A 26573-nucleotide genomic window follows, 5' to 3' on the forward strand; every position below is an offset into this window, starting at 1 on the left:
TCAAACCATCATACCAAAGAAATTTAACATTGAAATGTAGTCTAATATATTCAAATGTCCCTATTAATGAACTTTATACCTTGCAATATCCTTTTTACATTATTTCTTTTCTTTTCTTTCCTTCTTTTTTTTTTTTCATGTTAATGTGAAGGTACAAACAACCAGGTCACAATATTTGAGTTTGTTAGGTGCAGTCCCTCTTGTAGTGAGCTATGAACCCCTGGACTGTGCCCATTAACTGGAAGCACACCAGTCCCCGGTGCCTGTCTCCCTCCCTTTTTTTCTCTCCTCCCAATTTGAATTGAAATGAACTTTTGTCCTGTGTGGGCATGATCTAGATTGTCTACTCGCTTCATATTAGTATTGAGTACACTAGGTACTTGCTTTTCCATTCTTGTGATACTTCACTAAGAAGAATGTGTTTCAGCTCCATCCAGGTTAATACAAAAGATGTAAAGTCACCATCTTTTTAATGGCTGAATAGTATTCCATGGTATACAAATACTAGAGTTTGTTAATCCATTTCTGAGTTGATGGGCATTTAGGTTATTTCCTCCTCTTGACAATTGTAAATTGAGCTGTGATAAATAATCTAGTGCCAAAGTCTTTATGATGAAATGATTTTTTTTTTCTTCTGGGTTGATCCCTAGTAATTGGATTATAGGATCAAATGGGGGGGACTAATTTGAGTTCTCTGAGGATTCTCCATTCTTATTTCCAAAGAGGCTGAATTAGTTTGCAGTCCCACCAACAGTCTAAATGTGTTCCCTTCTCTCCACGTCCATGCCAGCATCTGCAACGGTGGGACTTTGTGATGTGGGCTAATCTTACTGGAGTTAGGTGATATTTCAGGGTGTTTATAATTAGAATTTTTTTCTGATGATTAGGGACAATGAGCATTTTTTTCTTATGTTTGTTAGATGTTCTTCTGTCTTCCTCAGAGAAAGTTCTGTTCATGTCTCTTGCAAAGCGATAGATGGGATTGTTTGCTCTTTTTTTTGTTGATTAACTTGACTTCTCTATAGATCTTAGTTATCAAACCTTTGTCAGACTCATAACATGCAAATATCTTTTCCCATTCTGAAGGCTGTCTATCTGCTTTGATTATTATATCCTTAGCTGTGCAGAAGCATTTCAGTTTAATTAAGTCCCCTTTGCTTATTTTTGTTGTTGGATTGCCAAAGAAGTCTTCTTCATAAAATCTCCCCCCCAAGCCAACATCCTCAAGAGTTTTTCTCACACTTTCTTTGAGTATTTTTATTGTTTCATTTTTTAGGTTTAAATCTTTTATCCATCTTAAGTCAATTTTTGTAGGTGGTGAAAGGTATAGATCCAGTTTCAGTATTTTGCATATGGTTACCCAATTCTACCAGTACCATTTGTTGAATAGGAATTCTTTTTTCTAGTATATGAAAAAATATGTTTGGTTTATTAAAGGACAGATAGCATTAAGAGACTAGTTTCATCTCTTGGTTTTCTATTATATTCCATATGTCTATGTCTCTATTTTTGTGCCAATACCATGCTATTTTGGTCACTATGGACTTGTAACATAACCTAAAGTTTGGTAGAGGGATGCCTCTGGCTTTGTTTTTATTACTAAGAATTGCCTTGGCTATATAGCTTTTCTTCCGGTTCCACGTAAAGTGAAGAGCTATATTTTTCAGTTGTACAAAGTATGATGTTGGTATTTTAATGGGGCTGTATTAAATATGTAGATTGCTTTTGGTGGTATAAACATTTTTACAATGTTGATTCTTCCCAGCCAAGAACATGGTATGTTCTTCCATTTGTTAATGCCTTCTGCTATTTCTTTTCTTAGAGTTTCATAATTCTCTTTTTGTAGATGTCCTTTGCTGCTTTTATTTCATTTTCTGTGAAAATTCTGTGAATGTGATTGTGTCTTTGATTAGCTTCTCAAGTTGGCTGTTGGCATATACAAAGGCTTTGTGGACATTGATTTTAAATCCTGAGATGTTACTATATTTCTTGATCACTGCCAGGAGTCTTGTGGGTTGAATCTCTGGGCTTCTCTAAGGATAAGCTCATATCTTCAGCAAAGAGCAAGACTTTGACATCCCCTGTCCCCATTTGGATTTTCTATCTATCCTTCTCTTACCTGATTGCATTGGTTAGAATTTCCAGCACTATGTTGATAGTAGTGGTGATGGTGGCCATCCTTGTCTGGTTCCAGTTCTAAGTGGAAAAGCTTTCAGTTTTACTCCATTCAGTGTGATATTAGCTGTGGGTATGTCATATATGGCTTCAATCAGCTTAGGAAATGTGCCACATAAGCCTATATTCTTAAGTGTTCTTGTTAGAAAAGGATACTTAATTTTATCAAATGCTTTTTGCACATCTATTGAGAAACTGTCTCTATTTTTGTCTTACGGTCTTTGTATTTTATTGTATTGATACAGTGAATTACATTCATGGATTTTCATATATTAACTCAGGCTTGCATCCCTGGGATAAAGCCTACTTGATCCCATTGTATAATTTTTTTAATGTGTAGCTGTAAACTATTGGCTAAGATTCTATTGAGTATTTTTGCACCAATATTCATTGGTGAAATTGGTCTGTAGTTCTCCTTTTTAATTGTGTCCTTTCCTTGTTTTGGTATCAGGGTGATATTTGCTTCATCCATGATAGAACACCATGGGGAAGCTTCCTTCCTTCTCAGTGTTATGGAATAATTTCTGTAGTATAGGTACGAACTCTTCTTTGGAGGTTTCATAGAATTCTATTGTGAAGCTGTTTGGTCCAGGAATTTTATTTGTTGGAAAAGATTTTATTTTTTCTTCGATTTCAGTGTTTTATATTGGTCTATTCAAGAGATCTATTTCTTCTTGGTTATGTCTAGAGAGAGTGTGCAATTCCAGGTATTGGTCCATTTACTCCACATTGTCAAATTTCTAAGCATAGAGTTTCTTGTGGTAGTTGGAGATAATGTCTTATATCTCTGTGATATCTGTTGTTATTTCTCCCTTTTCATTTCTGATTGAGATTATTGGAGATTGTAACTTTCTGTTTCTAGACAATCTGGCCAATTTATTTTTTGAAGAACCAAATTTTTGTTTCATTAGTTTTCTAAATATTCTTGATTATTAATTTCATTTATATCTGATTTAATTTTGGTTGTTTCTTTTCTTTTGCTAGGTGTGGGATTGGATTGCTCATCATTTTCTATTTCCTTAATATGGTTCACGAGATTGTTGATATGAGGTCTTTCCATTTTTTGGATGTAGGTATCTAATGCAATAAATTTTCCTCTTAGGACTGCTTTTGCATTATCCCACAGGTTTTGGTAACTTGTAGCTCCATTGTTGTTATGTTTGAGAAATTTAACAATTTTTTTCTTTACTCAACTGTCCTTCAGCATAAGATTATTTAGTTTCCATGCCTTTGTGTTGGAATAAAATTTTTGTTGTAGGTGAGTTTCACCTTTATTGCCTTGTGGTCTGAGAAGACACAAAGTATAATTTCAGTTCTTTTAATTTTGTTGAGGTTTGATTTGTGTCCTAAGATATCTATTTTGGAGAATGTTCCACGGGCTATTGAGTAGAACATATATTCCTTAGCTTTGGGATGGTGTGTTCTGTATATATCTATTAAGCCCATTTGTTCTAGGGTCATGTTTAAGTCCCTTGTATCTTTGTTGAGTTTCTGTTTAGAGGATCTGTTCAGTTCTGCCAGCAGTTTATTAAGGTCCCAAGCTATTATGGTGTTATGGTATATCATGTTGCTCAGAACAATCAAGGTCTGTTTCATAAATCTGGGAGCATTTAAGTTATGTGCATAAATATTTAGAATCGACATGTCCTGTTTTATTGTTCCCTTGATGAGAATGAAGTGGCCATATGTCTTTCATAACTTTAGTTGCTTTAAATCCACTTGTATCTGAAAATAAGATTGGGACCCCTCCTTTCTTCTGATTTCCATTTGCCTGAACCTGAGTCTAGATTTGCCTTTTAAGGTTAGGTGTGTTTCCTGAAGACTTGTGCTTTTCCATCTAATTGGCCAGCCTGTGCCTCTTCAGCTAATTTAAGTCATTAACATTTATTGAGAGGATTGGCAAGTGTGGTGGAGTTCTAGTCATCTTATTTTGTGAAAGTCTGTCGCTTAGTTTTATCCTTTGCCCCATTGTGGAAGCTAGGTTTTTGTCCTTTAGTTTCTGGATATATATGTTGTCAGGGGGGCATTGTGTTCAGTGTGAAGAATAGGTCTACGTATTTGCTGTAGAGCTGGTTTTGTTGTGGCAAATATCCTCAGTGTTTGTATATCAGTAAAAGACTTGATTTCTCCATCAATTTTGAAGCTTATTTTGGCAGGGTACAGAGTTCTGGGGTGAAAAATTGTTTAGTTTAAGTAGGTTAAAGGCAGATGACCATCCTCTTATGACTTAGAAAGTTACATCTGAAAAGTCTGCTGCCATCATGATCAATCTACCCCTATAGGTTAATTGGTGTTTACTCCTGACTGCTTGCACAATTTTCTCCTTCATCTTGACATTAGACAGGTTTATTACAAAGTGTCTTGGGGATGCTCTGCTTGTGTTGAGACGACCTGGGGTTCACTATTTCACTAAAAGGAGTGTTTTGGAATCTTTAGTAAATCTTGGGAAATTTTCAATGATGATATCCTCTAATAGGTCTTCCATTCCTTAGGGATAGTCTTCTTTACCTTAAGTAATCCTTATAATTCATATGTTTGAATGCTTCATAAAGTCCCATAATTCTCTGAGTGAGAGAATTTATCTCACTTCTTTTCTGTCTTGTTAACTACCTGGGCTATCTCAAGAGCTTTATCCTCTAGCTTTGAGATTCTTTCTTCTCCATGTTCTAATCTGTTATTAATACTTTATACTGCATATTTAAGTTCTCTGATTGTCTTCTTTAATTTCTTAAGCTCTTCTATACCCTTTTTACATTTGTCATATCTTTCATCCATTTTTTCATTTCTGTTTTTACACATTCTCATCAATTCTCTTTATTGCCTTTGCCATCCGTATTTTAATTCTGTTTCTGTTATTTTCATTAATTCATTGGAGGTGGAATCCTCTGAGGTAGGTGCCTTATGATCTTTGGAGGAGAAGGGTTTGCTTTGTTTTGGTTGTTTGTGTTGCCAGAATTTTTCCATTGGCTTGTCCTCATGTGTGTTCTCTTCTTGTTCACTTTCTTCCCCTGCTTTTTCTTTCTCACTACCTCCTGCACTATAAATTTCCTTGTCTCAGAGCTTAGGTGTTGAAGTGGCTCTTTGGTATAAGGCCAAAAGGAAGAGAAGGATAAAGGGTGACAAGGAAGAAAAAAGAAAAAAGAAAAAACAGAAAGGGGGATGATAGAAGAGAGAGTGCTTAACCCAGTTATAACCTAAGAATGTGGGCGGAGGGAGGGGAAAGAATGGGCAGAGGGAGGATGTTTGGTGGGATTACACCTATGGTGCATCTTACAAAGGTACATGTGAAACTTAGTAAATGTAGAATATAAATGTCTTAACACTGTAACTAAGAAAATGCCAGGAAAGCTATGTTAACCAGTGTGATGAAAATATGTCAAATGGGCTATAAACCAGTGTATGGTGCCCCATGATTGCATTAATGTACACAGCTATGATTTAATAATAAAATAAAATAAGATAAGATAAAATAAAATAAAATAAAAAGAAGAGAGAGTGAAGGAGAAATGGTGTTGTTCAGCAGGGTACTATGGCCACACCTGCAACTCTAGGATTTAGAGGGGTTGGATTTGGCTGGCCCCTTGAAGTCTTGAGCTCCTTATCTGCCTGGGAAAAAGCAAAATCCCACCTCCACCAAATAAGGAAAAAGAAAAATAAGCAAAAATTTTAAAATTAAAAATTTCAGCAATATATTGCAGTGGGGACCTGCTAATACTGTCTTTCCAAAGGCCAATACCAGAAGAACACCCCAGACTGTGAGCTCTTGACCTCCTCCAGCCAGACCAATGCTGTGATACCCCAACCCTCATAGAAAAGATAAATAAAATTAAAAATACAATTAAATAAGATAAAGGAAAAAGTGCTATCTTAGCTGTTGTATGAGAAATTTATGTGGGAAAAATGAGAAAAATAAAAAAAATATCTACCAAAAGAGGAAAAGAAGGAGAGAAATAAAAAAGGGAGAATAAAAGGGGCCAAAAAACTGTGACACTAATGGAAGAGCTTTTGCTACTGAAGAAAGTCAAAATGAAAAAGAAATACAACCAAACAAATAACAACAACAACAACAATAAAAAATACCCTAAATGTATGTGTGTGTACGTGTGTGTGTGTATAAAACAGTATTTTCTATCCAATCAACCAGCCTGTGCCTCTTCAGTGGTGAATTTACATCCTGTTACATATATATACACACACTCATATACATAAATACACACACACACACGACAGTATATTGCCTGGATACTAGGTGATGCTGTGGTGTTAGAAGTCAGAAAACATACACTGTTTTGCAGTTAAAAATTATGGGCAGAATCTACCCTCTTAGTTGCAGAGGAGGTAGAATCCTGTCTTCCTGAGTTAGTTGCCCTAAATTATAGCCAGACTACTTTGTCAGCATTCAGTTCCCCTGGGATTTAGGTTCCAAAGCTCTCAGCAGGTTCCTTAGGAGGCATGTCACACAGTGCCCACTGACAATTCCCGGGGCTGCTCAGCTCACCCTAAAGGGGTGATGTCCAAGCTCAGCAGGGATGCCAGAACCACAGTGCACTAGGACTCTGAGGGTCATTTCTCCCACCTGGCCTTCCCACAATGGCAGTGCCCAGCTAACAGCTAAGCCAATGAGTGATCCACCCCACCTGTTATTCAATCTGGGCCACTAGACATTGAGTCCACCTACTCATTTAAGCCTTCCAAGGAAGTTCCAGTGGGTAGGTTTAGCCTAAAAACAAACAAACAAACAAACAAACAAACAAACAAAAAACATGCAGGATAGCCCTTTCCTATCCCCAGTACTTCAGGCAGACTGGCCAGCCAGTTGCCCCCTGTTCCCAAGTACTCACCTTCTGTGCTGGTTTTCCTTAGCTCTAGACTTCCTCACTGGCTCCTGTAGTCTACCATTGCTTTGTTGTGCCCCAGGTATGATATCCCTGGGTGAGTTTCTCCAGCCAGAGGTAGTTGGAGTTTTCTTTCCCCTGCCTCACCATGAGTGGCTAGGAAGAAGATATTTCTAGTCCACATCTTGCTCCACTCATACAAGATTTTCTTCCTTATTTTTATTTTCTTTTAAAAAGTTCAATAAAGAATTACATACTTCACCTGGTTGCTGTATCTCTTTGGACTCTTTAATTTTATAATGTCCCCTGTCCTTTATTTGTATTTCCTGAGTCTGTTCCCCCCAACCCCCTTTGGTTTGTTTGTTTTTGAGACATTGTTTTCTCTCTCTGCCATGCTGACTAGAGTGCAGTGGTATCACCATAGGTCACTGCAACCTCAAACTCCTGGGCTCAAATGATCCTGCTACCTTAGCCTCCCAAGTAGTTGGGGGACTACAGGGACCCACCACAATGCCTGACATTTTTTTTCTATTTTTAGTAGGGCAAGAACTTGCACAGGCTGATCTTGAACTCCTACAAGCAAGTGATCTGCCCACCTTGGCCTTCTAGAGGACTAGGATTACAGGCATGAGCCACTGCACCTATCCTCCTTATACTTTTCTTATCTGACATTATTTGATAACAAAAGAGCTCTCGTTCCCCCTAGCCATAGGAGGACTGGATAATTATCATTATACTTTGAACAATTTATTTATAGACCCTGGTTCCTCTTTTCATACCATGTTTCTTTTGCTTCATGTATGAATTGGTTTCATAGATTTTTAAAAATTAGATACTGTAATTTTGTATGAAGTATAGCAAACCTACTTAAAGTACACAAATTATAAGTATGTAGCTCAGTGAAGTTCCACACAATGTTATAACTTTATGGACATTTCCTTATTCTTTTGTGAGCATATAGTCCCTAATTTAGCCAGTGGGAGCCCCTGTATGCCATGTCCTATATCTTTTGAACATGAATCCATTGGTTTCTGAGTATGCCTCTGAGCAAAACAAGATATTTCAACCTCATCTTGTATTTTCCTTACCCAGATCAAGAATCAGTCAAATCCTGTCTTCCCATAGTGGTGAATGGATTTAGAAACAAAGTTTTGGACTCTAGGTGAGCTAATTGTGACTGGGGTGCCATTGTCCCTGGGAGTGGAGTTGGGGAGAGAGAGAGGGAGAGATTTATGCATATATATATAACCATCTACAACTCAAAAATTCAAACTCAACATGACAGGATTCTTCCTTACCTTTTTCTATTTCATATTTGTATCTCCTTTATTCCACAGTGAGATTCCAATGCATTGATTCATCTGCTCTATCCTATAATACACAGAAAACAGTTTCAGAATTACTACATCAATACCATTTCTGACAACCAATCTACTAAGCAAAGTTCAAGATCTGTTTGCACTTCTTTTTGTCCTAATATTCACCTAAGGGTATACATTCATATTGTATTCAAAAGCTATTTGAATTCATCTTTTCTTCTATGTTTATTTGTATCAATATGATATATCATTAGGTTCATTTATTTTCCTGCCTGTATGCAAGTATATGTTTTAATTTTTAAATCCTTTTTCAGTTTTGAATTTTAAATATGTAAAACCTTACATGGTTCAAAAGTCAATACTAGGTAAAAATTATTCAAGGAAGGGGAAGTCTCATTCCATCCTTACCCTTCCACCCCTTTCCTACTTGTTCTCTATAGGAAACATTTTCATTAGTTTCTTGTTTATCATTCATCTGTTTATTATAAAAACAAGCAAATACATGCATCTATACATACACTCACTATTATCCTTTCTTATGTAGAGGTTTGCATGCTATGTGTACTTTCTTTTTAGCCTTCTTTTTTATCCTGGCAGTTATTCCATATCACTGTACAAAGATCCTCCTCATGTAGTCCTCTTTGTGGATGTAATAAGGTTGTATGTGTGGGTGGGCTTTATATTCTTTCTAGTATTTTATTATTAGAAATACTGCTAGAAGAAAATTTAAAAAATTGAAAAAATTAAAGAAAAAAATAATGCCACCATGAATAACCTTGCATTTGTGTGTGTGTGTGTGTGTGTGTTTTAAACCTATACAATTGAAATGTATTCAGGGTGAATTGTTGTAACTGACATTGCTAGTAACTATATTGATAGGTAAATAGGTAAAAAGAAATAGATCTATATTTTATTAACTAAAGCCAAATTTCCCTTCATATAGATTATAGCCTTTTGCACTCTCACTAGCAACGCATGAGAGTGTTTCTCCATGGAGTATATTGTTAAGCTTTTAAACTTTTGCCAATTGTGTAGGTGAGAAATGGTATTCAGTGTAGGTTTTTAAAAAATCAACTTTTAAATTCAGAATAGTTTTAGATTTATAGAAAAAATGTGAAGATGGTAAAAGATTTCTATGTACCCCTTATCCAATGTCTCCTATAGTTAAACCTCTTACATTAGGGTAACACAGTTTTAGTATAAATTTAATTTGATTTGCTGTTATTATAAGTAAGGTTAAGCATATTTTTATATGTTTAAGGGCCATTTCTATATCCTTTTCTTTCTTTCTTTTTTTTTTTTTTTTGCAGTTTTTGGCCGGGGCTGGGTTTGAGCCCGCCACCTCTGGTATATGGGGCCGGCACGCTACTCCTTTGAGCCACAGGCACCGCCCCCTATATCCTTTTCTATAAACTCCTTTTTCTTTTCTTTTATTCTAAAAATGGGTTTTAAGAATTAAAAAAATGTTATATTAGAGTGGTTCTTAATCTGTAAAATATATTCTAAATGTTTTCTCCTGTCATGCATTGAATTTATGACTTTTATTACAGTGTTCTTGTCGTACAAATTAAAAAATTTTAGATAATTTCACTCCTTTTCTTTTTTTATTCAAATTTGAGTCATAGTTAAAAAGAATTTTCCCACATCCAACTATAAAGGAATTCATTCATATTTTCTTCCTATATTTGCAATGCTTCCTTTTTTATAGTAGTAGTTGCTTGATTTTTAAAATTAATTATGCTAAATCTCAAAGGCTACTGGCACTCAAAACATTAATTCCAGGAGAAGTCAGTGACTAGAGGAAATGGAGAAGATGAAGAAGCCAGGTTCCTTACCTCTCCTAGGCACAAAGAATGGGAATTTTGGATTGTTAGGCCAGGACTCAACATAGTCATCATTGACTAGCTGAAAGAATGAATGAATACATTAAATTATAAGTAGAATGACACATGGTTTAAACATTATGCTATCTCTGGAGAATCTGATAAGCACCAAAGCTAGAAAAATGAGAAAAGGAAGAATAAACAAGTGGTAGTCTTTCTGTTTATAGGTCAGGTTGTCCAGTATGAGAAACTCTCAGTTCTTAGATCCTGAGGGAGGGCTCAGTTTTTACAGAGGGCTAGGCATGTCTCATTCATTCTTATTTCCTCTGTGGAATCCCCTTTTCTGATTGTGGTTGTTTTGGAAACTGTACTATTTGGGGATATTTATCTGTTGGGCAATCATAGGACAGAAAAATGCAACTTCTTTATCAGAAGTCTAATTCTTAGAGTCATCTTGATGCTAGATATGCAACCATTTTTTCCTCGTGGATATTTCCTATGTGTTTATGACACCAAATAGCTGAATTAAATGTGTAAAATTAGTTCAGTAATCCAGATGTTTAGTAATATAGTGCAAATTTATTACCATGTGATAATGCTATATGACTATATAGACTTTCTATGTCTTAATAAGTTAAATATACTATGCACAATTATGTAAAAATTAACAAAGTTGCTAAATTAATTGTATATGATGGTTTTTAAAACTGAATTATACTTACTGGAGTGTTGCTTCCTGCCTTCTGTCTCACTTAGAAATGTGCACTACCTTTGGTGGTCCAAATCTAGTTTTTTATTTTGCCCCTGCTAGTTGCCACTTTAACTTAAAAAGTATTTTATGTTTCCTAAGCCTAATCAAAAATGGGTTGAAAAACTTACCTTAGTGATATTGAAAATGTTAAATGAGATAATGTAGATAAAACACCTAACAAAATGACTATCATAAAAATGCACTCAGTAGGGCAGCACCTGTGGCTCAGTGAGGAGGGCGCCAGCCCCATATACCATATACCGAGGGTGGTGGGTTCAAACCTGGCCCCACCCAAGCTGCAACAAAAAAATAGCTGGGTGTTGTGGTGGGCACCTGTAGTCCCAGCTACTTGGGAGGTGGAGGCAAGAGAATAGCCTAAGCCCAAGAGCTGGAGGTTGCTGTGAGCTGTGATGCCACTGCACTCTACCAAGGGTGACAAAGTGAGACTTTGTCTCTAAAAAAAAATTAATTAATTAAAAAATGAACTTAGTAAATATCACCAGTTATAATTATTGTTAACCAATCCTTATAATGCCTCTTGATTCTGTCATCACCATCATTACTTACTACTTCATTTTTGTGTATGAATTAATTTTTATGTATATAATCATAAATCTTATTTTTCTTTCATATTTGAATAACTTAGTTTTTTTATTTTTTATTTATTTATTTTTTCTGTGACAAGAGCCTGCTTTATTGGGAAACAGAGTGCTGCACACTGACCAGCAGATGAAGGCCACCCAAGGGGCAGCTTATACATCATGTTCCAAAAGATACAAAGGATGTTTGCTAATATCAGTCAAGTGGGACATGGACAACTCTAGGTAGCTTCTCCAACCTCATCCCTCTGGGATCAGGTAAACTCCCATTTTCCTGACAGAAGCTGTGGTTCACTAGAGATAAAGCCCCTCAGGGGTGCCTTCTTGTTTTTTGTACAGAACATTTTCTTTAGATTTTTTTGAAGTCTTCATTTGTTACTTTCATTCTACGTTCTCTTAAAGCCATCAAACCAGCTTCTGTACAAATTACCTTAATGTCAGCACCAGAGAGGTCATCTTTAGCCATGATCAAGTCATCCAGAGTTACATCATCAGCCAGGGTCATCCTGCTTGTGTGAATCTGAAAGATGCGCTTCTTAGTCTTTTCATCAGGCAGGGGAAACTCGATCTTCCTGTCAATACGGCCTGGTCTGATAAGGACTGGATCCAAAGTTTCTATTCGGTTTGTAGCCATAATAACTTTCACATCTCCCCTTGAATCAAATCCATCCCACTGGTTCAACAGTTCCAACATTGTTTGCTGAATTTCTCTCTCACCACCAGAATTTGAGTCATATCTTTTTGTCCCAATGGTATCAATTTCATCAATAAAAATGATGGAAGGTGCATGTTCTTCAGCAACTCGAAACAATTCCTGAACAAGTTTGGGCCCATCACCTAGGTACTTCTGAATGAGTTCAGAGCCAACCACTCTCAAGAAAGTGGCCGAGGTTTGGTTTGCTACTGCTTTGGCTAACAAGGTTTTACCTGTGCCAGGTGGAGCATAGAGAATTACCCCTTTAGGGGGCTTTATACCCATCTCTTCATAATATTCAGGATGGGTGAGAGGAAGCTCCACAGATTCCTTAATTTCCTGGATTTGGTTGTCCAAGCCCCCAATATCAGCATAGGTCTCTTGGGGTGCCTTTTCCACCTTCATCACTGTGACCAGGGGATCTGTGTCATCCATCAACACCCCTATCACAGCATGCACCTTATGGTTGAGCAGGACCGAACAGCCAGGTTCCAGCAGATCCTTGTCAACAAATGAAAGGATGCTGACATAGTGTTCTGAGCCCACAGATGTAGACACAATGGCATGATTGTCATCAATGATCTCTTCCAAGGTTCCTACTGACATTGGGGTCCCCCTCAGATCATCCACTTTTGATCTTTCCTCCTGTTGCTTTTCTTCTAATGGTTTCATTTGTTCCTGATTTCTAATGAATTCCTCCTCCATGAGAAGATAGTCTTTAATTCTCTCTAACTTCAACAATTTTAATCGGCACTGAGTGTGAGGTGTCACCAGTGGTAGTTTACTGGCTGCATCTGGTCCCGTTGTTTCTTCTTCTTTTTCCCCACTCTGGTTGGTACAGGAGATTCATATTTCTTTTTCTTATCCTTGTCATCCTTCTTGCCACCTCCAGGACCATGGCCACCACTCTGACTTTGACCCATCTTGCCTCGGCCGCTCGATCTCAGCTTAGTTTTTTAATTCTCAAGGTTATATTTTACAATGAATAAGAAATTATTCTACTTTGGAAATGATGAAATATATGTTTGTACGAATAAAAAGAATTCCTGAGATCACATACTTAGAAAGTGGTAAAGTGGGAAAGTTGGGGCATATGATGTCACAACCAATTTTCATGTCTTACTTCCAAAAATTTCTGTAAGCTCCTTGATGAAGGGAGTATGTAAGATTTCTTTCTAGGCTGTAGAGTCATGAGATTTTTATTTTTAGGTGTCAGAAATATAATTAAAATTATCGTAGGCTAGAAGAAATTTTATTGGCTTTACAATTGGCAAGTCTGGGGGAGATCTTAAGCCATATCTAGAGCCTGGTGCTCAAACTAAGTCAAGCACTGGTTGACTTAGGACTTCGCTTCCTATTGGTCTTATCTTCAAGCTGGGACTCTCAAAGTGGCACAATACCCACGATAAACCCCAGCTTCTGTTACGCCAGGTCAGTAACTTCTTATTACCAATAGCACCGTCAGTTGTCTTGCATCAAAAAATCATTAGCTCAAACTGGGCCATGTGCCCACCTCTGAACCCATGCCTGTGATCACAGTGGTTGAATATATTGGTCTATCAGGCATCTCTAAAACTAGGGTCAGCCCTTAACAAACCATATGACCTGAAAATGGGGTTTAGATGATTTCCCAAATCACAATCAAAATCCTATTACTGTGGATAAACTGTGGTATATCCTTTTTATTCAGTAATAAATATTCTGGTTTCAATATATATAAAATATTTCTACTTAAAATAATGTGAATTTTAATATATCTACTTATCAAAATTTCAAAATTTTTTCAATGATCTTACTGCTCTACAAAAAAATGGTTTTTAAGAAATATTATGTATATAAAACATATAGTTAGGTTTGTACATACAACCTTGAATAAGAGAGGCATGGCATTATTATTTATTTAAAAGTTTGATATTTTCTTCACCATAATTTTTTGAATTATTTTTAATTTTTACAAATATTGCACCAAAGCTGTCTTAATTACCGAGTTGTCTTTTTTTTTTTTTTTTTTTTTTAACACTTTCCTTATCATTCTTTCAGAGAGAGAGTATTACTTTGTCTCCGGTTGAGTACAATGGCCATTCACACATGCAACCAGAGAGCACTACAGCCTGGAACTCCTGGGCTCAAGTGGTCCTTCCCACTCAGCTTCCCAAGCAGCTGAGACTACAGGCATGACTGCCACTTCTGGCTACTGAGGTTTTTATTAGTGGTACTTAAATTTTGCTTTTCACTCACCACCCCCTAATTCTGGTCTTGAATGCCAATCCCTCTACCTTTTGATTGAGTTGGGGATGAATTTGAAGCAGGGGACTAAAGGACAACAGCACAAGCATGACAATTAGTGCCTTGTGATGGGGCAGGGGCTGTTGATGCCAGTAATCTGGATCTTGAGGCTGCCTTGACTCTTTCTTGTATTGCCAGTTAGCAAGTCCTGGGCTTTGAGCAGGTTCCAATTAGGCAAAACAACATCGGTTCCTGGCCTTTTGGCTAAGATCAAGTGTAGTGTTTGTTCTTATCAGTTTAATATCTGATACGTGCTCTATCCAATCAGGCAAAACAGCTTCTCAGGGGGCTGATGAGTGGGGGATGCTCCTTTGAGGCTTCCCATTTCCAGTGTGGTAGGTGTTTGGAGAGATTTCCCTTTTCTCCATTTGATTTGCTTTTTTTAGAATTTCTGTGCTACTCCTGATGTTCCTCTCTTCCTCAGTCCCTACTGTCCTTTTCTTTATCATCTCATCCCTCCCCTATAAGCCCAGCTGAAATTTTTAAAATCCTGGAATCATGGTTAGTTTTTAGCATCTCACAAAGATGTATCCTGGAGAGAAAGCAGCCTAATTATCCCAGGCTGGGTTTTGGCGCCCTGGTGTAAGCTACTCTCGCATATACATGGAGTGATTGTTAGTGGTTTCCTGTGTGGTCCATGGTTTTTGTTACACTGTTGGATGTGACAAGACCTCCATGAACCCTGCCCTTTGGCTCCAGTTCTAGGAACAGGTTTCCTTTATTTGCTGACAATCTTTACCATATACATACTGCTTTTTTTGCAATACCAGTGGCTTAGTCAAAGGTTTATTAATATTGATTTAATATATTCACATGAAAAAATACAGCAGTGAGAGAATAAAGCTTATGTAGGCATTGTGGGGGTCCCTGTGGGGGTTCACTCTATATAACTCATAGCAATGAAAAGTAAAAATGGCAAGTTATATTAGCTAAGTTCAAGATACAAAAGGCAATATTAATTTCACAGGAAGTGTAAAAGGATATGCAAATGTGATCAACTCCCAGGAAAACATTGCAATATATCACTCCAGGCTTTGAAATTATGCAGTTTAATAAACACTTGTTAAGAAGCTTCACACACCAAACATTGAATTTTAAAGCAGGAGTTTCTGATCACGTACTGTGTTAGAGGCATGGCATTATTTTCCTAAGCTTTTGGAACCCTACAATGGAAGACTGGGGTGTTCAAAGTGGTGAATTTATCTGCAGCAGTCACATGTTCTTGAGAAAGCACAGATGGTTCTGGAAAAAAATTCACGTTGTTTTTTTCAATTAAAAGCATAATTTAGTAATTTAGGAGTGCAGGCCATTAGAGTAGAACCCAAAGTAGAAATTTCTAAGGCAAATGTGTTTATCAAATAACTGACAAGGGAAAATTATTCATGGACTTTTAATTAGTATATCCCTGACAAGAGACGCTTTCCCTTACATTTCTTTCCACAACTTGCTTAGGTCCATACTTCTTGTATAGGATCTTGCCTATTCATTTATAATCAGAACCAAGCTCCAGCTCCTACAAAATGTGAAGAGCTGTTAGGAAGTTGTACCAAATATTAACATCTTAAAGACTGAGCTGTGCAGGAAGAGTGAAAAAAAAAAAAACACAAAAAACCAGTCATCTTTGAATGAGGTGGTTTCTTAGATATTCCCATAGATTGTTTAGAGCCTGGGAACAGGTTCACAGTGTTTCTAGACACTTATAAGTAACAATTGTTCTAAATTTGCTTGTCTGGTGCTTTTACAAAACTTTACACTGTTACGTGTTGGTTTAGTCTTGTGTTAAGAAACCAAGAGATAAAAGGATTATGGGGAAGGATAACACTAATGTGAGTGGGGTGCGGGTGAAGGGAATAGTTATTTTCATACGCTACTGGTGGCAATTTGGCCTTGTATATCAAAAGCCTGAAAACATTGTGTACTATTTAATCTAGCAATTCCATGTCTACATATTTCTCTTAAAGAAACATTTGGACACATTCACAAAGGGGTGTGTCTAAGTAATTTTCTTAGAGTTGCTTTTGCCCTTAAAAAGAAAGACCCAAACATCATGAAAGCACAATAGTTTGCCCAATATTTTTTGTTTTTGATACAGGAGAATACAATTTAGAGTTTTAAAATACTATTGTAGGCAACTGTTTGTGATGTGGAACGATGCTAACATTAAACAATAATGAAAATAGATTATAAAACAGAAAGTATAAATAGGTATAATAAGAAGAGGATTTTAAAAAATAGATACATGTTTATAAATGTATGTCATATATATCTCTCCAAATGTTAACAGTTTCAACATTTTTATTTGTTTTTGTTTAAATATAATTTTAATTTTTTTCTAAATTAAACATGGATGGCTCAGTAATAAAAATAATAAGAGAAAGTACACTGATTATTGAGAGACAAGGAAACATGATGTAGGTGATCCTTGTTTTACGAAAGTATGTAATTATACACATAAAACCAGATTTGTGCTGCCAATTATTATTTGCTCTAAAGAAAGATTCCTATGGTTATGACAAGTGAGCAATGTCTTCTTTAGTAATTTAGGTTTAGTTCACATCTCTATAGTGAGATGCTGCCTGCTGAGGAAACCTGGGGTTAGGGAAAATGAAAGGGACGCTGCTAGGAGATGAAGGGCCTGCAGAAAACACGTTCATGCATTTTGAAGTTGCCCAGAGGAAGCCCCTAATTCTAGTCTTGAATGCCAATCAAGACTAGATTTCATTCCTACATACACCCTCATATATACTATAGGGAGGGACATCTAAAATTAACCAACATGGGTAATTCTTTTATAACCTCGACATAGGAAAGGCTTTTTATAATTTAAAGTTCAGATGTAAAATTTGATTGTGTAAAATTAAAACATGTTCTTTTGCATGGCAAAAAGATGGAGTTAAACCACAAGTAATGAATTGGGAGAAAGTATTTGCAAAATATATTATTGATGAAGTGGTAATATTCCTAATATATAGTTATTAAAAATTAAGGAGAAAAAAGGAGGCCACACATCTAATAGAAAAGTGGCACAATACGTAGAGAGTTAACACAAATTGATATACAAATAGCTCTTTAGTATATGAACATATATTATGCTTCACTCATAAGAGCTATGCATCATTATTTATAATTTTGAAATATTGTAGACATCCTAAATGCCTGTATATAGGCTATTGTTTGAATGAGCATCATTAAATGTACACCAATACACTGGAGTGCTATAAAATAGGATGAGGTTGATCTCTACGGACTGGGGTTGGAGTGACTACCAATAGATACTGGAGTGCAAAACCCAATACAGAAAAGTATGCATGTTTAGCATGCTACATTCATGTTACAAATAAAGGGAAATAAAAATGTATCTATATATCAATCTGATTATTTTTGCAGAAGGGTACACAGGAAGGATGAACCAGAAGAAATGAAATTGGTAACTATTGGGTCAGAATGGTATTGGAATAGTTAGGGAAGGGAAAGAATGAGACAGTAATTCTCTGAATGTACCTTTTTGTATAGTTTTGACTGTTAAACCTTGTTAATGTTTTGTATATTCAAAAAATAAAATCTAATAACAAGATTGAGGAGGGAATTGAATACAAACAGAGGTATGTGAACCTAACTATATATCAACTGGATGATGTGATCACACATAAGGAAAAGGTACCAATTCAGATTACTTTGGACATAGTACCTTTGGTTGTATACCTTCAATCTAAACACAAAAGTACTGGAAAGAAAGCTCTTTGCATTTGTTGATGATTGTGGTATTGGTGGAACAATTCTGAAGTTATTTTATGTAGAGCACTATAAAAGTTTGAGACAGAATGTTATGGTCCATTATTTGACTTCCAAGAAACATAGTTTATAGCATCCTTTCTCATTCACCTGAACAAGTTTCAACTTGTTCAGATTATCATTGTTACTGGGAAGGCTTCATTTGTTTGTGTCCATGTGGTTTTTGTGTTCCTTGATAATTTCTTTGTTTATTTGAAGTGAGGGGAATAGAAGGGAGGGAAGATATAAAGAAAATATTGCAAAATAGTAGTAAATGGATGAATCTTAGAAAGGGTAAACAGAAGTTCATAATATGATTCTTGCAAGTTACCTATAGTTGTGAATGTTTTTTGTTCAAAATAAAAAGTTTTTTTTTTAAAAACTAAAAGCCTCAAAACCTTAGTTAGCTCTTTGAAACTTTGGCTCACTCACAAAATTATGAATATCAGGGATTCTAACTTTCCAAACACAGTGACTGCATTTAGTCTCCGTTTCAAGATAGCTCATTTCATTCTCTTTGATGCTCTTACCCCAAGACTCTCAGTAGTATCTGTGCATCTCATATTAACTCTTGACTAAAACACGATTTCACCCTTTGCTTGAAATAGGATCCTGGGGTCAACAGTTGACAGAATCTATGTGCTCCGTCCCTCTTGGAGATACAATAATTGTGTGTGTCCCTAAGGCAGCAATCAAATATCCTTACTTTGGAAAGGATGAGGTCACTGCTAGAATAAGCATGCATAAAGCTTTGCACAGGAGAGAAAGTATCTGAAAACATCAAGCTGAATTAAGGCCTTTTGGAATTAATGCATATTTAATGTTTCATTGTATCTAACTATAGCTTTTCTGATTTGGTTAATTACAAATTCGGTTAAGACAAAATTGAATTTAAGATGTCAGATAAACAAATCAAAGAAAAATACCCCCCACCCTAAAAAAGCATGTTGTATGTTTGATATGGTTGAAAAGGATGAATTTACATGTTGTCAGAACGTTAAGTGCCAATTTCAGGGAATCTCAGCATTCAGAGACATTCATTCTGACAACAACGAATCTTTCCTATTATTCTAGAATGGGCCTCACTAGGGAAATATAAATTGTATATTACCCCACTGGGATTTCTACTTGACTTTGATTGCTTATCCTAACCCCTCTGCAGTTCCTTGATATTTCTCTCTTGATTTGTGCTAGTCTAGTGATTGTGGATGCGATCCTTGACCTCAATTTGGTTGGAAGGTACCTGCCCAGATGGTTCCCCAGATGGGCATAGCCTTGGGCCAAACAGGGAAGGGTCAGGCCTGGAGCTGGTTCAGGTGCAGTGGCGGTCATCAGACTTTAAGGATAGCTTTGAGAAAAGTGGCAGCCTGGCTTAGGACAAGTTATTCTGTCTGGCAAGAATAATATAATACCAACATTGCCTAAATCCATGGCAAACCTCATCTCACAAAGGAAATTCTCAGGAAACAACGTGATTTTCTTGGCCTCCACAGAGTGAGTAATTAGTCAATATTGGCTTCATGATATGTGGAACTAATTTTAATAAGTATATATTTTTGTACATTTAAAAGGTCAGGGGAGGAAAAATCTTTCCTCTTCTCATCTTAGTTTCTTGGCTAGGGCTCTGTAATAAAAGAAAGATTAATAAAATAAAATGATACAAATTAACTTAATACAGGTTTTATGTGACATGGAGCCTTCATAAGGAAATAAAGACCTGAGGAAGCAGTTAAACTTGAGCATTTTAATAGTAGGTTTGATGAAGGAAGGAAAGTCATGGAAAATGTGATGGGACAAAGGGTATGAGATAAGTGCAATAAATTGGGGAAACTTCCTGAAGCCTGTTCCTTTAGATTCTTCTCCAGGTTTCTTCCAGCTTCAGGGATAAGGATGTTCCTTTCCATTAGGCATAGGGAAGCCTCTTCCAAGATGAGGGGCATATCACCTTTCTTCAAGGAGTCCTTTTAGTACCTGGTGTTTCTCAAATTCTTTCAGCTTTAAAATATTCAAAATACCCAGGCGCCATATTTGGAGGAGCATATCCTGATCCCTGTCAAAAATTATGTATACCCATTGCAGAAAATCTGGATGGACAGCTTTCTATGAATGTAAAAATATTTAATACCCATGACCCCATTGTGCAATTAAATTTGTATGGTCAATGTTAAGGTTTATCCATGCATGGATATTTTAACATAGTTGTATTTTAAAGGTTATCTTAACCTTAACCTTATATCATAAGCATTTCTCCATATTATTGAAAAGTATTTGTAATCATACTTTTAATGACTGCCTGCTGTTCTTCTAGATGGCAGAATTTAATTATTCCTGTATTGTAGGGCACTTAGGGTTTTTCCAGTGCTTTTATACTTTCAGTAGTGTTGGTATCAATATTTATTAATTTGCTGGTTTGAGATTAACAAATATTTATTTATAAGTCCTTATAACTAGCCCCTTTTTCCCACCTTCTCAAGAGGAAGGATAACTGTTTCGGTCATCTGGCCTAAGGAAGTGCTGAGCAGAGTGATGGGAGGAGCTGTAGACTTGGGGAGGACAGAGAGGCCACGCTAATATGTGGATATTATGAAAGACAAGAGAAGTACCCAGAAGGAAAGGTCAAAGGATGGCGAGCATAGAGGTGACCTAAGCAAGGGGGTGGACTGAGGTGAGGTGCAGGAAGTGATGGTGAGGGGTGGAGTATTAGTGAGAAAGAGACAAGCGTGGCTGTTAGTGTTAAAGCTGAGAATATTGGGAGCAAATGGTGTAGATTCCAGATGGGTTTTCGTGGTAGTGGTGGTGGAGGCTATCTTTGGGCTTACCTGGTTTATATTTAGTAACTGCCCCCCCAAAAGACTATTTACATCTACTATTGCTATCATACCACAAAAGAGCATATGTTAACACCAAAAAAGTTGAAAGAATAAAATCTCAGAATTTAAAAGTTAAATGAAATAGTTCATTTGAACTTATCAAAAATCTGTTTTTCTTGCTACCCTGTGGATACTCTGACAATAGACTTCAGTCAGTCCATAAACTGAGATGTAGGGGCAATATGACCAAATAATCTTTAAAAATCCATTGACTCAAGCTGGAAAAGGCTTACATTTCAGGAAGAGTTGGGTTCCAGTCTTGGTGACATATTTGATTTGATGGATGATTTTTGAACCATGTGTCTCATTCACATCCTATTTCCCTTATTTAGTCACTTAACTTTATGAACGTCAAGTTTGATATTTTTTCTTGAGGTGGCATTTTCTTAATGCCTGAGCACTTTTTGATCTAAGGCTCAGAAAGGGAGTATAAGGAATTGTTAAAAAAAATTGTTTCAGAAAATAAATGGCATTCCCTCAACCAACACAGTAGCACATCTTTTACAGTTCCTGGGAATGATTGCAAGAGATAGAAAATATAACTCAAAATAGCTTAATTGGAAAGGTATTTTATTGGCTTGTATACTGAAACAATACAGATATTTATGACTTCTAGAACTGCTGGATCCAGAAGATCAAATGATTTATCCATAGTTTGTTCTTAGACACTATCTCCCTCTAAGGTCAAGAAAGATTTCCAGTTATATAAATCCATTCTGTTCTACCAGTTTAGTAATCCCAGTGGGAAACAATTGCTTCACATTTCTGGTAGTTCTAGTGAAAGCTAAAAGTTTTGATCTCCTTGGCACTGTTTGGGTTACATGCCCACAGGGCATGAGTTATATGCCCATCTCTGAAGCTGTAGGTGGAATCAAACCCTCCTAAAAAATATGAACTAAGAATAGGGGTAGAACAGTTTTCTAGAAAATTGAGTTGATTATAATAGAAGATGAGGGCATACAAGATGGGGACAGAACAACATAAAGCTACAATAAATTAGCAGTAGCCTGCCAAGCCAGGACATGCAGCCAATAGAACTTCTCTGGCCTATCTGGGAAGGTCTCATAGGCCTGTGTGTAAGACGGTCTCTACTGACTGTCACAACATCATTGTTTAGTGACAGGCAGTGTCTTTGGCACCAATTAAATGCTAATACCACTAAGCAGAAATTAAAGAGCTTTAATGAGATCTTCAACCTATTGATGAATGCCCATGACAGTAGCTCATGCCATTGATGTGTGTAGTCAAATATCTTTACCCACTGGGGATGTCATCATTTAAATGGCCCTATTGATTTTGAATTTTGGCAGGGCTTCTTTAATCCTGGAAAGCACCAAGTTGCCTGAGGGGACATAGGCTAAGACATAACTAACTCCATGTTATGTAGTCCTGAATTGGACCCAAACTACCTGAATCATCTGTCCTAAGTCCATCTGTCCAAGGCAGAGTCTGGAAACATGGAGAGCACTTTGGTTTATGTCCTATGGTTAAGGATGAATTCATTTGAATGCTTCTAGGCATTCCACACATTCTAGTCCTATAAGGAGGATAACTTGTTTAGAAAATGTTTAATTATTGTACTAAGGTTCAGTGCAAGTTTATAGAATGAATTTTGAGGTTATCAGTTTTGTTTCACTTATCAAGTGGTGTGTAATAAAGTACCTGAAAGCCTTGTGGCTTAAAACAACGATATAGGTCATTTCAAGACTATATAGGTCAGAAGTGGGGCATGGCTCAGATGGGTAGTTGTTCTGCTCTATTTGGTATAGGCTGGGTCATTCCCTAGGTTGTGTCCAGCTTTTGGCTGTGCTGGTCTGGAAGATCAAAGAAGGACTCACCTGTCTGGTGTGTTGGTGCTGTTGACATGACCTCAGTCACCATGTATGTATTTTATTACTTGGTAGTCTAGACTAAACTTCTTTACAACATGGCAGCTAATTTTTCCAGAACTCTGCGAAATGGGCTAGGTGCCCATAGCTCAGTGAGTAGGGCCCCAGTCACATACACTAAAGCTGGTGGGTTTGAGCCCTTTCCAGGCCTGCTAAATAACAATGACAACTGAAACCAAAAAATAGCTGGGTGTTGTGGCAGGTGCCTGTAGTCCCAGCTACTTGGGAGGCTGAGGCAAAAGAATTCCTTAAGCCCAAGAGTTTGAGGTTGCTGTGAGCTGTGACACCACTGCACTCTCCTAAGGATAATATAATGAGTCCCTGTCTCAAAAAAAAAAAAAAAAAAAAGACACTATAAATCTATGAAATGGAAGTTGCCAGGCTTCTTAAGAACTATGACTAGAAAGAGAACACTGCAAATAAAAAAGAAAATATGACAAATGGTAAAAAAAAAAAAGAAAGAGAACACTGCGACATCTGTGCATGTAAGGGCTATAGCAAATCAAAAGAAACAGCCCATATTCAAAGGAAGAGTGCATTTTGAAAAACAGTTTTACTAATGTATCAAGCATGCCTTTTCAGAATTTTATTTTGTATGTTAATAAATTCTAACAGAAAGATTATAAAAAAATAAGGAGGAACAAGCATAGGAGCATATACACAGATATTTACACGTTTTAAAATTTCTGTATCTCAAAGAGTCAGTATATTTTCCTCTCTTGGACAAAAGGGATTACATATCTGGTCCTATTTTCCTTTTTGTCCTGTCTACCAAGAAGCTCAGAGCTAAACTGAATCATATTAACCCAATTTGTGATTCATGGCTTTGATTTTTTTTCCCTTTGGTTTACTTACCTGTTTCTGTCAATATTTATTCTGGGCCTTTTTAGGAATAGCTGCATAAACAATTTTTTATATGAGATTTATCTCATCTACAACATAGCATAAAGAGCTCGGCCTTAGCGTTAAACAACAGAGATTTAAATCCTCTCTATTGCTTGGTCTCACTTTCTCAATTGGTAATTGGTTTTTTAATAAAAATGAACTGGAGGAATGTGTATTCATCACTCAGTAGTGTGCTGGCATATAGAAGTGCTCAATAGATTGTAGCTATTAAACATGGGTCTTCACACAAATGAGTATAGGGAAAGCTGGTGAAACTTGAGTGAGGTTGGTGGACAGCATCAACCCCATCTTGAGTATATCTTATTAAACTTTGCAAGTTGTTACCATTGAGAGAAACTGAGCAATGGGCACAAAAGATCTTTTTGCATTATTTCTTACAACTACATGTGAATCCATAATTATCTCAAAGTATGGAGTTAAACAAATAGACAAATATTATAGAACTACCATTTCTATACTACCCAAGAAAAACTTGTTCTTTTTTTTTTTTTTTTTTTTTGGGTGGGTCTTAAGCTGACTTTAGATATACCTACTTAAAAAATGATTGAATGTAATTGAGTAATACCTTAAATGTGTTTAGATATGTATCACCTATTAATAGTTGGGTGCCAGCTATGAAACTTTTCATTTATATGAATACCCTATGTCTTTGTTTTCCTGCATGAGAATAAGTCAAGGAAGCTATATATTTTTCCTTGCAAAAAAAATTTTAAAGGGATTGTCAGCTCAGGATGTATTCAGGAGGAGGTGGGAGATAATTATGCTGATCCCGGAATAAATAGAATAGGATTGGAATTTGACTTATAGAAATCTTGTTATAATCTTTGTATTTCTATATTGAATGTGAAGCAGCCTTCCCTTGTATCCTCATTACCTTGCTTGCCTTTGAAACATTCAGGAAATGTATAGTAGTTTACCAAAACCAAACAAACAATAGAACTTAGGTACTGAAAGGAGTTGGGGAAAATAAGATGCTTTAGCATGTTTTACCTGTTAATGTGCAATCCAAATCTCCCTGGACCCTGGAGGGTACATCAACATGTCCTCAGGAGTTAAAAGTCAGATGACAACCTTCCCTCCAGTGTTTGCAGTTCCTACAGTATTGGAAAGCTCATAGTTTGGGAGCAGGAAAATCAGATTCCTGGCAGGACTCAGTCAATGACTTTCTGTTTCTTTGGAAATGTCATTTAATCCCAGCCATATTTTTTCTTTGTCCAAATCAAAAAGATTAGATCAGAGATCCCTAAGAATCCTTTTAGCTCAGATATTCTATTATTTTTCATATAGACATCCATGTTTTCAGTTAACCTTTGTAAGGAAAACCATTCAAATCTTTCTCTCATTTTTAAATGGGATGATTTTGTGGGTTTTTCTGAGTTTAGTTTTTTGTTATTGAGTTATTTGCATTCCTTATAGATTATGGTTATTAATCCGTTCTCAAATGGATAATTTGCAAATATTTTCTCCCATTGTATAGGTTGTCTCTTCACTCTCTTGATTATTTCCTTAGCTGTGCAGATACTTTTTAGTTTATAATCCCATTCATCTATTTTTGTTTTGGTTGCCTGTATTTTGAGGTCTTACCCAAAAATCTTTGCCTAGACCAGTGTTTTTCAATGTTTTTTTTTTTTAATCTCACAGCACACTCGAACCCATAGTTAAACTTCCATGGCACACTTAAATTATGTTGATCAAAAAAAAAAAAAGAGTGAAACAAAATGAATATACTTACTTGGTTTGAACTTCTTTTGAAAATAACTAATGATTTTTTAAAAAAAATTTCATAGCACGCCAAAATGACTGGCCTAGACCAATGTCTGGAAGTGTTTCTCCAATGTTTCCTTCTAGTAGTTTCATAGTTACAAGTATTACATGTAAATCTTTAATTCATTTTAATTTTATTTTTCTTTATTTAAATGTATGCTTGCATTTATTTAAGGTTTGAAAAAAGCTAGGCAAAATCAAAATACAGGGTGTCCATAAAGTTCATGTAAAATTTATTGTGTTAAACTATTTAAAATTGCACATGAGCTTTGTGTCTACCCTGTATTGTGTTTATGGATCATGCAAGGGATTAATAACCATAATATATAAAGAACTCAACTCAATAACAAAAAACTAAACTCAAAACCCACAATAACAGCTTTTTTTCAGATTAATATGATGATACATATGAACAGGGTACAATGTTTGCATTTGGACGGTAGAGTTCAATTGTACTTGAGTCCTTCACCCAGGAGGTTTGCCATGTACCCATACCTTGTACCCATTAGGTGAGAACTTACTGAACCCCTCCCTCTCCTTGAATTTAATTGTATTTTTCTCTTGTGTGGGCCTATAGTTGTTAATTACTAGTTTCAATTTAGTATTGAGTACATGAAATGATTGCTTTTTCATTCTTGAGTTACTTTCCTAAGGACAATATTCTCCAAATCCATTCAGGTAAATACAAAAGATTCAATGTCTCCATCTTTTTTATTGCTGAATAGTATTTCATGGCATACATACACCATGGTTTATTAATCCATTCATGGGTTGATGGGGTACATGGGTTATTTATTTCTAGCTCTTTGCAACTGTGAATTGGGGTTAGGTGATACTTCAAGGTGGTTTTGATTTGGATTTCTCTGATGATTAGGATTATGAACATTTTTT

The 26573-nt window shown here is 36.2% G+C and overlaps 2 pseudogenes across 1 annotated transcript; one reads left to right on the forward strand and one right to left on the reverse strand.

Moving 5' to 3' along the window:
- Window positions 1-11809: 11809 nt before the first annotated feature.
- Window positions 11810-13130, reverse strand: LOC128592056 (26S proteasome regulatory subunit 4-like; annotated as a pseudogene). The gene has a single exon (XR_008381754.1). The product of XR_008381754.1 is annotated as a 26S proteasome regulatory subunit 4-like (transcript).
- A 1536-nt stretch (window positions 13131-14666) lies between these two features.
- LOC128593090 (uncharacterized) lies at window positions 14667-14764 on the forward strand (annotated as a pseudogene).
- The last annotated feature ends 11809 nt before the right edge of the window (window positions 14765-26573 follow it).

The sequence above is a fragment of the Nycticebus coucang genome, chromosome 8 (assembly GCF_027406575.1).
Source record: "Nycticebus coucang isolate mNycCou1 chromosome 8, mNycCou1.pri, whole genome shotgun sequence".
NCBI classification, from domain to species: domain Eukaryota; kingdom Metazoa; phylum Chordata; class Mammalia; order Primates; family Lorisidae; genus Nycticebus; species Nycticebus coucang.